The sequence below is a fragment of the Lutra lutra genome, unplaced genomic scaffold (genome assembly GCF_902655055.1).
Source record: "Lutra lutra unplaced genomic scaffold, mLutLut1.2, whole genome shotgun sequence".
Taxonomy (NCBI): Eukaryota; Metazoa; Chordata; class Mammalia; order Carnivora; family Mustelidae; genus Lutra; species Lutra lutra.
The window spans coordinates 18385-36768 of NW_025923840.1; positions in this window are offsets into that span (position 1 = coordinate 18385).

An 18384-nucleotide genomic window follows, 5' to 3' on the forward strand; every position below is an offset into this window, starting at 1 on the left:
ATGGGTCACAAGGATGCTTGGTGTTCAGGGAGACCTTAGAATGTAGCGGTGGCTCAGGGACCATGCAAAATTCTCCCAACAGAAGAGTTGGACCCAGCTCTCCATTGCAAAGTTGCCTTCTGGGTACAGGAGGGGTTCTGTTGTGTGGCTCAGGGACCACATGTTGGACCCTATGGTGGTATTCCAAAATGATCACCTGGGGACAGATGCGTGAAAACCTAATTAGGGTTCTGATTAGGATCCTAGGGCAGGTCCGGTTCAAACGTGTGACTCAGGGTCATCGACCTGCGTGTCTGCCTGCAGGTAGGTTCCTAAGGTGTGTCAGACCACGTATTTTGTCCAGAATGGCCTAGGAGATTGTGGCGGCCTTACGGTCCTTGCACGTTTCTCCTCATTTGGAGGGTTTGTCCTACGGTGAGCGTCAGAGATTGCTTGGGAAGGGCAGACCCATTCTTGTGCTGTGGCTCCAGGGGACGCTTCCTGGAGGGCACGGGGGCCAGGGCTTTGGGGAAAGATCTGTAGTCAGAAAACAGGTTAGGGGCGAGGTGATGGCAGGCCCTATCTGCCCAACCTGAGAGCAGCTCCTCCGGATTGGAAGTTTGGACGTCTCGGAGGCATCTGCGCAGGCTCTTCTTTCAGAATTGTGTGTCTAGAATGGCCAAGGGATTTAGTGTTGGCCTGTTGGGGCCATGGGAGCATCTACATCCCTGGGTATTCTGCCCGGCTCCCAAGAGGTTGGCTTCTTGCTGGGGAAGGAAAGAGGGCCGTAGGACGTCTACGTTTTACTGCCCAAACAGGGATTCCGGAGACGGGTTCTGGGTCCGGGTGCCTAGAGAATCCAACCGAGGGTTAGGAACTGGGCACAGACTAATGGCTAGCGCATGGTGTGGGCTCCTCGTACAGCTAACGATGTGGTTTCGTTGAAGGCCAGCTCAGGCTGAGTGTCAAAATGCCTGTTTGTACCCAGTGTGGCCCTCTTGCGTGGGCGTGGTCTCAGGGGCCCTGCAATTGGCTCTCGCTCTACGGGATGGACGCCCATCACAACAGCACAGGGTTCCGGCCATGGGGAAGGAGGATTACTCTTTGGAGCTTCCAGATCCCCCGTAGGCAGGAATTTGAGCTACGGTCTTGGGACAGATGCCTGAATACACAGGCTGGGCAGAGATGTCGGCCTTGGGCACGGCAGGTCCCACCCGCAGGATAAGTAGGCCCTCTCTCTGGGTGGCTGACAGGAGGTCAGGCCTCAGATGTGTCAGAAAGAGGATTAGTGCAGAGGGAGGCCTGTGATATTGGGGTTCCCTGGAGGGCCGTGCAGGTGGATCCTCATGTGGGGTTCCTGGACAGACCCCTAGGGCACTTCTTCTTTCTGGCCGACAAGCGGAAGGCTGTGTTGGGCCTCCAGAATCCCGAATCTGGAGGCCTTGAGGTCCAGGAGTGTGAGGATGGTCGTGTGAAGACACAAGCTATGGTTCAGTTCATTGTGGGGCACAGGGCAGTTCCAAAGTGCAATGGCTGTTTCGAGATCACCAGGACCTGAGTGAGGACGTGTGTCACATGGACCGTCATGCAGGAATTTCTTTCCATGATGGCCAAGGAATGGAGGGTTTGCTCAGGAGACCATAGAGGTATGCCCACGCTGGGGCTTGTGAGCTGCTCCAAAAGAGAAGGTGTCCTTCTGCAGGAGAATTGATTGGTTCGAGGCTCTCCCATATGGAAAGATTGGATAGCCGAAGTCTCCACATGGACGCCTGGATAGCCCACCTCGCGTTCCCATTGCAGACGAGGTACAGGGCTCATTCTATTTGCTGGCCTTTGGGTGAGGTTCCAAGATTGCTGAGCTGACAGTGCTTCTCAGGCTGATGGGTCACAAGGATGCTTGGTGTTCAGGGAGACCTTAGAATGTAGCGGTGGCTCAGGGACCATGCAAAATTCTCCCAACAGAAGAGTTGGACCCAGCTCTCCATTGCAAAGTTGCCTTCTGGGTACAGGAGGGGTTCTGTTGTGTGGCTCAGGGACCACATGTTGGACCCTATGGTGGTATTCCAAAATGATCACCTGGGGACAGATGCGTGAAAACCTAATTAGGGTTCTGATTAGGATCCTAGGGCAGGTCCGGTTCAAACGTGTGACTCAGGGTCATCGACCTGCGTGTCTGCCTGCAGGTAGGTTCCTAAGGTGTGTCAGACCACGTATTTTGTCCAGAATGGCCTAGGAGATTGTGGCGGCCTTACGGTCCTTGCACGTTTCTCCTCATTTGGAGGGTTTGTCCTACGGTGAGCGTCAGAGATTGCTTGGGAAGGGCAGACCCATTCTTGTGCTGTGGCTCCAGGGGACGCTTCCTGGAGGGCACGGGGGCCAGGGCTTTGGGGAAAGATCTGTAGTCAGAAAACAGGTTAGGGGCGAGGTGATGGCAGGCCCTATCTGCCCAACCTGAGAGCAGCTCCTCCGGATTGGAAGTTTGGACGTCTCGGAGGCATCTTCGCAGACTCTTCTTTCTGAATTGTGTGTCTAGAATGGCCACGGGATGTAGGGGTGGCCTGTTGGGGCCATGGGAGCTTCTTCTTCCCTGGGCATTCTGCCCGGCTCCCAAGTGTTTGGCTTCTGCTGGGGAAGGAAAGAGGGCCGTAGGACGTCTACGTTTTACTGCCCACACAGGGATTCCGGAGACGGGTTCTGGGTCCGGGTGCCTAGAGAATCCAACCGAGGGTTAGGAACTGGGCACAGACTAATGGCTAGCGCATGGTGTGGGCTCCTCGTACAGCTAACGATGTGGTTTCGTTGAAGGCCAGCTCAGGCTGAGTGTCAAAATGCCTGTTTGTACCCAGTGTGGCCCTCTTGCATGGGCGTGGTCTCAGGGGCCCTGCAATTGGCTCTCGCTCTACGGGATGGACGCCCATCACAACAGCACAGGGTTCCGGCCATGGGGAAGGAGGATTACTCTTTGGAGCTTCCAGATCCCCCGTAGGCAGGAATTTGAGCTACGGTCTTGGGACAGATGCCTGAATACACAGGCTGGGCAGAGATGTCGGCCTTGGGCACGGCAGGTCCCACCCGCAGGATAAGTAGGCCCTCTCTCTGGGTGGCTGACAGGAGGTCAGGCCTCAGGCTGTGTCAGAAAGAGGATTAGTGCAGAGGGCGGCCTGTGATATTGGGGTTCCGTGGAGGGCCGTGCAGGTGGATCCTCATGTGGGATTCTGGACAGACCCCTAGGGCACTTCTTCTTTCTGGCCGACAAGCGGAAGGCTGTGTTGGGCCTCCAGAATCCCGAATCTGGAGGCCTTGTGGTCCAGGAGTGTGAGGACCGTAGTGTGAAGACGCAAGCTACGGTTCAGTTCATTGTGGAGCACAGGGCAGTTCCAATGTGCAGCGGCTGATTCGAGATCACCAGGACCTGAGTGAGGGCGTGTGTCACATGGACCCTCACGCAGGAATTTGTGTCCATGATGGCCGAGGAATGGAGGGTTTGCTCAGGAGGCCATGGAGGTTCGCCCACGCTGGGGCTTGTGAGCTGCTCCAAAACAGAAGGTGTCCTTCTGCAGGAGAATGGGAGTCCGGTTGAATGGTTCGAGGGTCCCCCATATGGAAAGATTGGATAGCAGAACTCTCCACATGGACGCCTGGATAGCCCACCTCGCGTTCCCATTGCAGACGAGGAACAGGGCTTATTCTAGCTGCTGGCTCTCGGGTGCGGTTCCAAGAGGGCTGGGCTGACAGTGCTTCTCAGGCTGATGGGTCACAAGGATGCTTGTTGTCCAGGGAGACCTTAGAATGTAGCTGTGGCTCAGGGGACCATGCAAAATTCTCCCACCAGAAGAGTTGGACCCAGCTCTCAAGAAAACGGGTTAGGGGCGAGGTGATGGCAGGACCTAACTTCACAACCTGAGGGCAGCTCCTCCGGATTGGAATTCGGGCGTCTAGGACACATTTGCGCAGGCTCTTCTTCTGCATTGTGTGTCTCGAATGGCCACGGGATGTAGGTGTGGCCTGTTCAGGCCATGGGAGCTTCTTCTTCCCTGGGCAATCTGCCTGGCTCCCAAGTATTTGGCTTCTTGCTGGGGAAGGAAAGAGGGCCCTAGGACGTCTATGTTTTACTGCCCAAACAGGGATTCCAGAGACGGGTTCTGGGTCCGGGTGCCTAGAGAATCCAACCGAGGGTTAGGAATTAGGCACAGACTAATGACTAGCGAGCCGTGCGGTCTCCTCGTCCAGCTAACGATGTGGTTTCTTTGAAGGCCGGCTCAGGCTGAGGGTCACAATGCCCGTTTGACCCAGTGCGGCCCTTCTGGGTTTGGGTGCTCTCACGGCCATGCAGTTGGCTCTGGCTCTCCGGGATGGACGTCCCTCCCAACAGCACAGGGTTCCTGCCATGGGGAAGGAGGATTACACTTTGGTGATTCAAGATTCCCCGTAGGCAGGAATTTGAGCTACGGTCTTGGGACAGATGCCTGAATACACAGGCTGGGCATAGATGTCGAAATTGGGCCACGGCAGGTCCCACCTACAGGATATGTTGGCCCTCTCTCTGGGTGGCTGACAGGAGGTGGGCCTCAGGCTGTGTCAGAAAGAGGATTAGTGCAGAGGGCGGCCTGTGATACTAGGGTCCGTTGAGGGCCGTGCAGTTGGATCCTCATTTGGGGTTTCTGGGCAGACCCATAGGGCACTACTTCTTTCTTGCGGACATGTGGAAGGCTGCGTTCGGCCTCCGGAATCCCGAATCTGGAGGCCTTTTGGTCCAGCAGTGTGAGGTTGGTAGTCTGAACAAGCAGGCTACGGTTCAGTTCATTGTGGAGCACAGGGTAGGTCCAATGTGCTGCGGCTGATTCGACATCACCATGACCTGAGTGAGGGCGTGGGTCTCATGGACCTCACACAGGAATTTGTGTCCATGACGGCCGAGGAACGGAGGGTTTGCTCAGAGGCCATGGAGGTACGCCCATGCTGGGGCTTGTGAGCTGCTCCAAAACAGAAGGTGTCCTTCTGTGGGATAATGGGATTCCAATTGAATGGTACGAGGGCCCCCCATATGGATAGATTGGATAGCAGAACTCTCCACATGGACGCCTGGATAGCCCACCTCGCGTTCCCATGGCAGCCGAGGAACAGGGCTGGTTCTATCTGCTGGCTCTGGGGTTAGGTTCCAAGAGGGCTGAGCTGATAGTACTTCTCAGGGTGATGGGTCACAATGCTGCTTGGTGTCCAGGGAGACCTTAGAATGTGGCGGTGGCTCAGGCACCAAGCAAAATTCTCCCACCCGAAGGGTTGGATCCAGCTCCCAGAGCAAAGTTGCCTTCTGGGGACAGGAGGGGTTCTGTTGTGTGGCTCAGGGACCACATGTTGGACCCTACGGTGTTATTCCAAAATGACCACCTGGGGACAGATGCCTGAATACCTAATTAGGGTTCTGATCAGGATCCTAGGGCAGGTCCGCTTCAAACGTCTGACTCAGCGCCATCGACCTGCGTGACTACCTGGAGGTAGGTTCCGAAGGTGTGTCAGACCATGCATATTTGTCCCGAACAGCCTAGGATATTGTGGCGGCCTCATGGGCCTTGCACTTTTCTCCTCATTTGGAGGGTTTGTCCTACGGTGAGAGGCAAACTTTCCTTTGGAAGGGCAGTCCCATTCCTGTGGTGTGGCTCCAGAAGACCCCTCCTGGAGGACACGGGGCAGGTCTTTGGGGAAAGATCTGCAAACAGAAAATTGGTTAGGGTTAGGGGCGAAGTGATGGCAGGCCCTATCTGCACAAACTAAGGCAGCTCCTCCGGATTTGATGTTCGGGCGGTTCAGAGGCATTTGTGCAGGCTTTTCTTTCTGAATTTTGTGTGTAGAATGGCCACAGGATGTAGGGGTGGCATTATGGGGCAATGGGGCATCATCCTCCCTGGGGATTCTGCCCGGCTCCCAGGAGTTTTGCTTCTTTTTGGGGAAGGAGAGAGGGCCGTAGGACGTCTACGAGGTACTGCCCAAACAGGGATTCCGGAGACGGGTTCTGGGTCTGGGTGCCTAGAGAATCCCACCTAGGATTTGGAATTGGGCAAAGACTTATGGCTAGCGCGGCTCTCTTGGTTGGACATGGACTCTGGGGCCATGCAGTTTGCTCTCGATCTACGTGATGGACGCCCATCCTAACAGCACAGGGTTCCTGCCATGGGGAAGGAGGATTACTCTTTGGTGCTTCAAGATCCCCCATAGGCAGGAATTTGAGCTAAGGTCTGGGGACTGATGCCTGAATACCAAGGCTGGGCAGAGATGACTGCGTCAGGTCATGGCAGGACCACCTGCAGGATAAGTGGCCCTCTCTCTGGGTGGCTGATAGGAGGTCGGGCCTCAGGCTGTGTGAGAAAGAGGATTAGTGTACAGGGCAGCCCATGATATTGGGGTTCCGTGGAGGGCCGCGCAGGTGGATCCTCCTGTGGGGTTTCTGGACAGACCCATGGGGCACTTCTTCTTTCTGTCTGACAAGCGGAAGGCTGTGTTGGGCTTCCAGAATCCCGAAATTGGAGGGCTTGCGGTTCAGGAGTGTGAGGACGGTAGTGTGAAGACGCACGCTACGGTTCAGTTCATTGTGGAGCACAGGGCAGTTCCAATGTGCGGAGGCTGATTCGAGATCACCAGGAACTGAATGAGGGCGTGTGTCACATGGACCTTCACGTAGGTATTTGGGTCCATGATGGTCGAGGAATGGAGGGTTTGCTCAGGACCATGGAGGTTTGCCCACGTGGGGCTTGTGAGCTGCTCCAAAACAGAAAGTGTCCTTCTGTGGGAGAATGGGAGTCCTGTTGAATGGCTCGAGGGTACCCCATATGGAAAGCTGGGATAGCAGAACTCCACATGGACGCCTGGATAGCCCACCTCGCGTTCCCATTGCAGCCGAGGAACAGGGCTGGTTCTATCTGCTGGCTCTGGGGTGAGGTTCCAAGAGGGCTGAGCTGACAGTGCTTCTCAGGCTGATGGGTCACAATGCTGCTTGGTGTCCAGGGAGACCTTAGAATGTGGCGGTGGCTCAGGCACCAAGCAAAATTCTCCCACCCGAAGGGTTGGACCCAACTCCCAAGAGCAAAGTTGCCTTCTGGCGACAGGAGGGGTTCTGTTGTGTGGCTCAGGGACCACATGTTGGAGCCTATGGTGGTATTCAAAAATGATCACCTGGAGACAGATGCCTGATAATAATTAGGGTCTGATAAGGATCCGAGGGCAGGTCCGTTTCAAACGTCTGACTCAGGGCCATTGACCTGCGTGTCTCCTGGACTAGATTCCTAAGGTGTGTCAGACCACGCATTTTTGTCTCGAACGGCCTAGGAAATTGGTGCTGCCTCACGGGCTTGCGCATTTCTACTCATTTGGAGGTTTTGTCCTACGGTGAGAGACACAGTTTCTTTGGGAAGGGCAGGCCCATTCCTGTGGTGTGGCTCCAGAGGACCCCTCCTGGAGGACACGGGGGGAGGGCTTTGTGGAAAGATCCGCAGACATAAAACGGGTTAGGGTTAGGGGCGAGTTGATGGCAGGCCCTATCTGCACAACCTGAGGGCAGCTCTTCCGGAATTGAAGTTCGGGTGGCTCGGAGGCATTTGCGCAAGCTTTTCTTTCTGAATTGTGTGTCTAGAATGGCCACGGAATGTAAGGTTGGCCACATGGGTCCATGGGAGCATCTACTTCCCTGGAGATTCTGCCCGGCTCCCAAGAGTAAGGATTCTTGCTGGCGAAGGAAAGAGGGCAGAAGGACGTGTACGTGGTACTGTCCAAACAGGGATTCCACAGACGGGTTCTGGGTCCTGGTGCCTATAGAATCCCACCGAGGGTTAGGAATTGGGCATAGACTTATGGCTAGTGTGTGTTGCGGGCTCCTTGTCCAGCTACCGTTGTGGTTTCTTTGAAGACCGACTCAGGCTGAGTGTCACAATGCCTCTTTGTGTCCAGCGCGGCCCTCTTGCTTGGACGTGGACTCATGGGCCAGGCAGTTGGCTCTCGCTCTACGGGATGGACGCCCATCCCAACAGTAGAGGGTTCCTGCCAATGGGAAGGAGGAGTACTCTTTGCTGCTTCAAGATCCCCAGGGGGCAGGAATTTGAGCTAAGGTCTGGGGACAGATGCCTGAATACCAAGCCTGGGCAGAGATGACGGCGTCGGGTCACGGCATGACCATCCTCAGGATTAGTGGCCCTCTCTCTGGGTGGCTGATAGGAGGTCGGACCTCAGGCTGTGTCAGAAAGAGGATTAGTGCAGAGGGCAGCCTGTGATATTGGGGTTCCGTGGAGGGCCGTGCAGCTGGATCCTCCTGTGGGGTTTCTGGACAGACACATGGGGCACTTCTTCTCTCCGGCCGACAAGCGGAAGGCTGTGTTGGGCCTCCAGAATCCCGAATCTGGAGGCCTTGCGGTCCAGGAATGTGAGGACGGTAGTCTGAAGACGCAAACTACAGTTCAGTTCATTTTGGAGCACAGGGCATTTCCAATGTGCAGCGGCTGATTCGAGATCACCAGGACCTGAGTGAGGGCGTGTGTCACATGGACCCTCACGCAGGAATTTGTGTCCATGATGGCCGAGGAAAGGAGGGTTTGCTCAGGAGGCCATGGAGGTTCGCCCACGTGGGGCTTGTGAACTGCTCCAAAACAGAAAGTGTCCTTCTGCGGGAGAAAGGGAGTCTGGTTGAATGGCTCGAGGGTCCCCCTTATGGAAAGTTTGGATAGCAGAACTCTTCACATGGACCCCTGGATAGGCCACCTCGCATTCCCATTACAGCCGAGGAACAAGGCTGGTTCTATCTGCTGGCTCTGGGGTGAGGTTCCAAGAGGGCTGAGCTGACAGTGCTTCTCAGGCTGATGGGTCACAATGCTGCTTGGTGTCCAGGGATACCTTAGAATGTGGCGGTGGCTCAGGGGCCAAGCAAAATTCTCCCACCCTGAGGGTTGGACCCAGCTCCCAAGAGCAAAGTAGCCTTCTTGGTACAGGAGGGGTTCTGTTGTGTGGCTCAGGGACCACATGTTGGACCCTATGGTGTGATTCGAAAATGATCACCTGGGGACAGATGCCTGAAAACCTAATTAGGGTTCCAATGAGGATCCTAGGGCATTTCCGCTTCAAACGTGTGACTCAGAGCCATAGACCTGTGTGTCTTCCTGGAGGTAGGTCCCTAAGATGTGTCAGACCTCGAATTTTTGTCCCGAATGGGCTAGGAAATTGTGGCGGCCTCACGGGCCTTTCACGTTACTCCACATTTGGAGGGTTTGTCCTACGGGGAGAGGCAGAGTTTCCTTGGGAAGGGCAGGCCCATTCCTGTGGTGTGGCTCCAGAGGACCCCTCCTGGAAGACATGTCGGCCAGGGCTTTGGGGAAAGATCTGCAGACACAAAACGGGTTAAGGTTAGGGGCGAGGTGATGGCAGGCCCTATCTGAACAACCTGAGTGTAGCTCCTACGGAATTGAAGTTCGGGCGGCTCAGAAGCATTTGCGGAGGCTTTTCTTTCTGAATTGTGTGTCTAGAATGGCCTTGGAATGTAGGGGTGGCCCCATGGGTCCATGGGAGCATTTACTTCCCTGGAGATTCTGCCCAGCTCCCAAGAGTTAGGATTCTTGCTGGCGAAGGAAAGAGGGCCATAGGACGTCTACGTGGTACTGTCCAAACTGGGATTCTGGAGACCGGTTCTGGGTCCGGGTGCCTATAGAATCCCACTGAGGGTTAGGAATTTGGCATAGACTTATGGCTAGTGCACGGTGCGGGCTCCTCGTCCAGCTACTGTTTTGGTTTCTTTGAAGGCCGACTCAGGCTGAGTGTCACAATGCCTGTTTGTGTCCAGCACGGCTCTCTTGGGTGGACGTGGACTCACGGGCCTTGCAGTTGGCTCTCGCTCTACGGGATGGACGCCCTTCCCAACATAACAGGATTCCTGCCATGGGGAAGGAGGAGTACTCTTTGGTGCTACAAGATCTCCCGTAGGCAGGAATTTGAGGTATGGTCTGGGGACAGATGCCAGAATACCAGGCTGGTCATAGGTGACGGCCTCGGGGCATGGCAGGTTCAACCTGCAGGATAAGTTATACCTCTCTCTGGGTGGCTGACAGGAGGTCGGGCCTCAGGCTGTGTCAGAAAGAGGATTAGTGCAGAGGGCAGCCTGTGATATTGGGGTTCCGTGGAGGGCCGTGCAGGTGGATTCTCCTGTGGGGTTTATGAACAGACCCATGGGGCACTTCTTCTTTCTGTCTGACAAGCAGAAGGCTGTGTTGGGCTTCCAGAATCCCGAATCTGGAGGGCTTGTGGTCCAGGAATGTGAGGACGGTAGTGTGAAGACGCAAGCTATGGTTCAGTTCATTGTGGAGCACAGGGCAGTTCCAATGTGCAGAGGCTGATTCGAGATCACCAGGAACTGAATGAGGGCGTGTGTCACATGGACCCTCACGCAGGAATTTGGGACCATGATGGTCGAGGAATGGAGGGTTTGCTCAGGATGCCATGGAGGTTCGCCCACGTCCGGCTTGTGAGCTGTTCCAAAACAGAATGTGTCCTTCTGTGGGAGAATGGGAGTCCTGTTGAATGGCTCGAGGGTCCCCCATATGGAAAGCTTGGATAGCAGAACTCCACATGGACGCCTGGATAGCCCACCTCGCGTTCCCATTGCAGCCGAGGAACAGGGCTGGTTCTATCTGCTGGCTCTGGGGTGAGGTTCCAAGAGGGCTGAGCTGACTGTGCTTGTCAGGCTGATGGGTCACAATGCTGCTTGGTGTCCAGGGAGACCTTAGAATGTGGCGGTGTCTCAGGGGCCAAGCAAAATTCTCCCACCTGAAGAGTTGGACCCAGCTCCCAAGAGCAAAGTTGCCTTTTGGGTACAGGAGGGGTTCTGTTGTGTGGCTCAGGGACCACATGTTGGACCCTATGGTGGTATTCCAAAATGATCACCTGCGGACAGATGCCTGAAAACCTAATTATTGTTCCAGTGACAATCCTAGGGCAGGTCCGCTTCAAACGTCTGACTCAGGGCCATCGACCTTCGTGTCTGCCTGGAGGTAGGTTCCTAAGGTGTGTCAGACCAGGCATTTTTGTCCCGAACGGCCTAGGAAATTGTGGCGGCCTCACGGGCCTTGCACGTTTCTCCTCATTTGGAGGGTTTGTCCTATGGGGAGAGGCAGAGTTTCCTTGGGAAGGGCAGGCCCATTCCATGGTGTGGCTCCAGGTCACCCTTCCTGGAAGACACATGGGCCAGGGCTTTGGGGAAAGATCTGCAGACACAAAACAGGTTCGGGTTAGGGGCGATGTGATGGCAGGCCCTATCTGCACAACCTGAGGCTAGCTCCTCCGGAATTGAAGTTCGGGCGGCTCGGAGGCATTTGTGCAGGCTTTTCTTTCTGAATTTGTGTCTATAATGGCCACGGAATGTAGGAGTGGCCTCATGGGGCCATGGGAGCATCTTCTTCCCTGGGGATTCTGCCCGTTTCCCAAGAGTTGGATTCTTGCTGGCGAAGGAAAGAGGGCCGTAGGATGTCTACATGGTAATGCCCAAACAGGGATTCCGGAGATGGGTTCTGGGTCAGGGCGCCTAGAGAATCACACCGAGGGTTAGGAATTGGGCATAGACTTATGGCTAGCGCAGGGTGCGGGCTCCTCGTCCAGCTACCGATGTGGTTTCTTTGAAGGCCGGCTCAGGCTGAGTGTCACCAGACATGTTTTTGCCCAACACGGCCCTTTGAGTGGGCATGGTCTCACGGGTCATGTGTTCCTCCTCCTAGTAATTTTGCTGAGATATGGGTGAGGGGATGTACTGCTGAATATATCAACCACGATCCAGGCAAAGTGCATTATGTAACATTGCAGAGTTATTGGAAATCACCACCAAAAAGAAAGAAAAAAAAAAAAGAAAAAAGGAGAGAGAATGAGAGGGAGAGAGAAAAAAGAGAAGGCCCGAGGAGTCAAGATAGCGGAGAAGTAGCAGGCTGAGACTACTTCGGGTAGCGGGCGATCAGCTAAATAGCTTATCTAAAGATTGCAAACACCTACAAATCCAACGGGAGATTGAAGAGAAGAAGAACAGCAATTCCAGAAACAGAAAATCAACCACTTTCTGCAAGGTAGGACTGGCAGAGAAGTGAATCCAAAGCGACGGGAAGATAGACCGCGGGGGGGAGGGGCCGGCTCCCGGCGAGCGGCGGAGCAACGGAGCAAAATCAGGACTTTTAAAAGTCTGTTCTGCTGAGGGACATCGCTCCAGAGGCTTAACTGGGGTGAAGCCCAGGCGGGGTAAGCGCGGCCTCAGGTCCCGCAGGGTCGCAGAAGGATCGGGGGTGTCTCAGTGTTGCAGAGCTTACCGGTATTAGAACGGGGAAGCCGGCTGCAGAGACAGAGCCGAGGAGTGACTCTCAGCTCAGGGTTGCCTTGAACCGGTCGCAGACTCGGTCAGCTCGGAGCGCGGCCGGAGGCCAGGGTGACGAGAGTCATTTGGCACTGTTCTCTGAGGGCGCACTGAGGAGTGGGGCCCCGGGCTCTCGGCTCCTCCGGGCCGGAGACCGGGAGGCCTCCATCTTTATTCCCGTCCTCCGGAACTCTACGGAAAGCGCTCAGGGAACAAAAGCTCCCAAAAGCGAACCCGAGCGGATGACTCAGCGCGGCCCCGGGTAAGGGCGGTGCAACTCCGCCTGGGGCAAAGACACTTGAGAATCACTACAACGGGCCCCTCCCCCAGAAGATCTACGGGAAACCCAGCCAGGACCAAGTTCACCTACCAAGGAGAACGGCGGAATTCCAGAGGAGAAGAAAGCAAAGCACGGAACTCATGGCTTTCTCCCCATGATTTTTTAGCCTTGCAGTTAATTTAATTTTTTTTTTCTTTTTCAATTTTTTTTTCTTTTTCTCTTCTTCTGCTAAATTTTTTTTAACTTTTACCATTTTCTTTTTTTTAACGTTTTTTAAATAGTTTATCTAATGTATATATATTTTTTCCTCTTTTTATATTTTTTTCTTTATCGCCTTTCTTTTTTTTAATAGTTTTTTTTTTCTTTCTTTCTGAACCCCTTTTTATCCCCTTTCTCCCCCCTCACAATTCGGGATATCTTCTGATTTGGCTAAAGTATACTTTCCTGGGGTTGTTGCCACCCTTTTAGTATTTTACTTGCTCCTTCATAAACTCTTATCTGGACAAAATGAAAAGGCGGAAAAATTCACAACAAAAAAAAGAACAAGAGGCAATACCAAAAGCTAGGGACCTAATCAATACAGACATTGGTAATATGTCAGATATAGAGCTCAGAATGATGATTCTCAAGGTTCTAGCCGGGCTTGAAAAAGGCATGGAAGATATTAAAGCAACCCTCTCGGGAGATATAAAAGCCCTTTCTGGAGAAATAAAAGAACTAAAATCTAACCAAGTTGAAATCAAAAAAGCTATTAATGAGGTACAATCAAAAATGGAGGCTCTCACTGCTAGGATAAATGAGGCAGAAGAAAGAATTAGCGATATAGAAGACCAAATGACAGAGAATAAAGAAGCTGAGCAAAAGAGGGACAAACAGCTACTGGACCACGAGGGGAGAATTCGAGAGATAAGTGACACCATAAGACGAAACAACATTAGAATAATTGGGATTCCAGAAGAAGAGGAAACAGAGAGGGGAGCAGAAGGTATATTGGAGAGAATTATTGGAGAGAATTTCCCCAATATGGCAAAGGGAACAAGCATCAAAATCCAGGAGGTTCAGAGAACCCCCCTCAAAATCAATAAGAATAGGTCTACACCCCGTCACCTAATAGTAAAATTGACAAGTCTTAGTGACAAAGAAAAGATCCTGAAAGCAGCCCGGGAAAAGAAGTCTGTAACGTACAATGGTAAAAATATTAGATTGGCAGCAGACTTATCCACAGAGACCTGGCAGGCCAGAAAGAGCTGGCATGATATATTCAGAGTACTAAATGAGAAAAACATGCAGCCAAGAATACTATATCCAGCTAGGCTATCATTGAAAATAGACGGAGAGATTAAAAGCTTCCAGGACAAACAAAAACTGAAAGAATTTGCAAATACCAAACCAGCTCTACAGGAAATATTGAAAGGGGTCCTCTAAGCAAAGAGAGACCCTAAAAGTAGTAGATCAGAAAGAAACAGAGACAATATACAATAACAGTCACCTTACAGGCAATACAATGGCACTAAATTCATATCTCTCAATACTTACCCTGAATGTTAATGGGCTAAATGCCCCAATCAAAAGACACAGGTTATCAGAATGGATAAAAAAACAAAAACCATCTATATGGTGCCTACAAGAAACTCATCTTACACCCGAAGACACCTCCAGGTTTAAAGTGAGGGGGTGGAAAAGAATTTACCATGCTAATGGACATCAGAAGAAAGCAGGAGTGGCAATCCTTATATCAGATCAATTAGATTTTAAGCCAAAGATTATAATAAGAGATGAGGAAGGACACTATATCATACTCAAAGGAACTATCCAACAAGAAGATCTAACAATTTTAAATATCTATGCCCCTAACGTGGGAGCAGCCAACTATATAAACCAATTAATAACAAAATCAAAGAAACACATCGACAAGAATACAATCATAGTAGGGGATTTTACACTCCCCTCACTGAAATGGACAGATCATCCAAGCAAAAGATCAACAAGGAAATCAAGGCCTTAAATGACACACTGGACCAGATGGACATCACAGATATATTCAGAACATTTCATCCCAAAGCAACAGAATACACATTCTTCTCTAGTGCACATGGAACATTCTCCAGAATAGATCACATTCTTGGTCCTAAATCAAGTCTCAACCGGTATCAAAAGATTGGGATCATTCCCTGCATATTTTCAGACCACAATGCTCTAAAGCTAGAAATCAATAACAAGAGGAAATTTGGATAGAACCCAAATACATGGAGACTAAACAGCATCCTTCTAAAAAATGAATGGGTCAACCAGGAAATCAAAGAAGAATTGAAAAAAATTATGGAAACAAATGATAATGAAAACACAACAGTTCAGAATCTGTGGGACACAACAAAGGCAGTCCTGAGAGGAAAATATATAGCGGTACAAGCCTTTCTCAAGAAACAAGAAAGGTCTCAGGTACACAACCTAACCCTACACCTAAAGGAGCTGGAGAAAGAACAAGAAAGAAACCCTAAACCCAGCAGGAGAAGAGAAATCATAAAGATCAGAGCAGAAATCAATGAAATAGAAACCAAAAAAAACAATAGAACAAATCAACGAAACTAGGAGCTGGTTCTTTGAAAGAATTAATAAGATTGATAAACCCCTGGCCAGACTTATCAAAAAGAAAAGAGAGAGGACCCAAATAAATAAAATCATGAATGAAAGAGGAGAGATCACAACGAACACCAAAGAAATACAGACAATTATAAGAACATACTATGAGCAACTCTACGCCAACAAATTTAACAATCTGGAAGAAATGGATGCATTCCTAGAGACATATAAACTACCACAACTGAACCAGGAAGAAATAGAAAGCCTGAACAGACCAATAATCAGTAAGGAGATTGAAACAGTCATCAAAAATCTCCAAACAAACAAAAGCCCAGGGCCAGACGGCTTCCCGGGGGAATTCTACCAAACATTTAAAGAAGAACTAATTCCTATTCTCCTGAAACTGTTCCAAAAAATAGCAATAGAAGGAAAACTTCCAAACTCATTTTATGAGGCCAGCATCACCTTGATCCCAAAACCAGACAAGGATCCCAACAAAAAAGAGAACTACAGACCAATATCCTTGATGAACACAGATGCAAAAATTCTCGCCAAAATACTAGCCAATAGGATTCAACAGTACGTTACAAGGATTATTCACCACGACCAAGTGGGATTTATTCCAGGGCTGCAAGGCTGGTTCAACATCCGCAAATCAATCAATGTGATACAACACATTAATAAAAGAAAGAACAAGAACCATATGATACTCTCCATAGATGCTGAAAAAGCATTTGACAAAGTACAGCATCCCTTCCCGATCAAAACTCTTCAAAGTGTAGGGATAGACGGCACATACCTCAATATTATCAAAGCCATCTATGAAAAACCCACCGCAAATATCATTCTCAATGGAGAAAAACTGAAAGCTTTTCCGCTAAGGTCAGGAACACGGCAGGGATGTCCGTTATCACCACTGCTATTCAACATAGTACTAGAAGTCTTAGCCTCAGCAATCAGACAACAAAAGGAAATTAAAGGCATCCAAATTGGCAAAGAAGAAGTCAAACTATCACTCTTTGCAGATATGATACTATATGTGGAAAACCCAAAAGACTCCACTCCAAAACTGCTAGAACTTGTACAGGAATTCAGTAAAGTGTCAGGATATAAAATCAATGCACAGAAATCAGTTGCATTTCTCTACACCAACAACAAGACAGAAGAAAGAGAAATTAAGGAGTCCATCCCATTTACAATTGCACCCAAAACTATAAGATACCTAGGAATAAACCTAACCAAAGAGACTAAGAATCTATACTCAGAAAACTATAAAGTACTCATGAAAGAAATTGAGGAAGACACAAAGAAATGGAAAAATGTTCCATGCTCCTGGATTGGAAGAATAAATATGGTGAAAATGTCTATGCTACCTAAAGCAATCTACACATTTAATGCAATTCCTATCAAAGTACCATCCATTTTTTTCAAAGAAATGGAACAAATCATCCTAAAATTTATATGGAACCAGAAAAGACCTCGAATAGCCAAAGGAATATTGAAAAAGAAAGCCAAAGTTGGTGGCATCACAATTCCGGACTTCAAGCTCTATTACAAAGCTGTCATCATCAAGACAGCATGGTACTGGCACAAAAACAGACACATAGATCAATGGAACAGAATAGAGAGCCCAGAAATGGACCCTCAATTCTATGGTCAACTCATTTTCAAAAAAGCAGGAAAGAATGTCCAATGGAAAAAGGACAGCCTCTTCAATAAATGGTGTTGGGAAAATTGGACAGCCACATGCAGAAAAATGAAACTGGATCATTTCCTTACACCACACACGAAAATAGACTCAAAATGGATGAAGGATCTCAATGTGAGAAAGGAATCCATCAAAATCCTCGAGGAAAACACAGGCAGCAACCTTTTCGACGTCAGCCGCAGCAACATCTTCCTAGGAACATCACCAAAGGCAAGGGAAGCAAGGGCAAAAATGAACTTTTGGGATTTTATCAAGATCAAAAGCTTTTGCACAGCAAAGGAAACAGTGAACAAAACCAAAAGACAACTGACAGAATGGGAGAAGATATTTGCAAATGACATATCAGATAAAGGGCTAGTGTCCAAAATCTATAAAGAATTTAGCAAACTCAACACCCAAAGAACAAATAATCCAATCAAGAAATGGGCAGAGGACATGAACATACATTTCTGGAAAGAAGACATCCAGATGGCCAACAGACACATGAAAAAGTGCTCCATATCACTCGGCATCAGGGAAATACAAATCAAAACCACCATGAGATATCACCTCACACCAGTCAGAATGGCTAAAATTAACAAGTCAGGAAATGACAGATGCTGGCGAGGATGCGGAGAAAGGGGAGCCCTCCTACACTGTTGGTGGGAATGCAAGCTGTTGCAACCACTCTGGAAAACAGCATGGAGGTTCCTCAAAGTGTTGAAAATAGAACTACCCTATGACCCTGCAATTGCACTGCTGGGTATTTACCCTAAAGATACAAACGTAGTGATCCGAAGGGGCACATGCACCCGAATGTTTATAGCAGCAATGTCTACAATAGCCAAACTATGGAAAGAACCTAGATGTCCATCAACAGACGAATGGATAAAGAAGATGTGGTATATATACACAATGGAATACTATGCAGCCATCAAAATAAATGAAATCTTGCCATTTGTGACGACGTGGATGGAACTAGAGGGTATCATGCTTAGTGAAATAAGTCAATCGGAGAAAGACAACTATCATATGATCTCCCTGATATGAGGGAGAGGAGATGCAACATGGGGGGTCGAGGGGGTAGGAGAAGAGTAAATGAAACAAGATGGGATTGGGAGGGAGACAAACCATAAGTGACTCTTAATCTCACAAAACAAACTGAGGGTTGATGGGGGGAGGGGGTTGGGAGAGGGGGTGGGGTTATGGATATTGGGGAGGGTATGTGCTATGGTGAGTGTTGTGAAGTGTGTAAACCTGGCGATTCGCAGACCTGTACCCCTGGGGATAAAAATATATGTTTATAAAGCTGTAAAAAAAAAAAAAAGAAAGAAAGAAAGGATGAATCCCCAAGTTTTGTAGCAACATGGACGTGACTGGAAGAGATTATGCTGAGTGAAATAAGTCAAGCAGAGAGAGTCAATTATCATATGGTTTCACTTATTTGTGGAGCATAACAAATAGCATGGAGGACAAGGGGAGATGGAGAGGAGAAGGGAG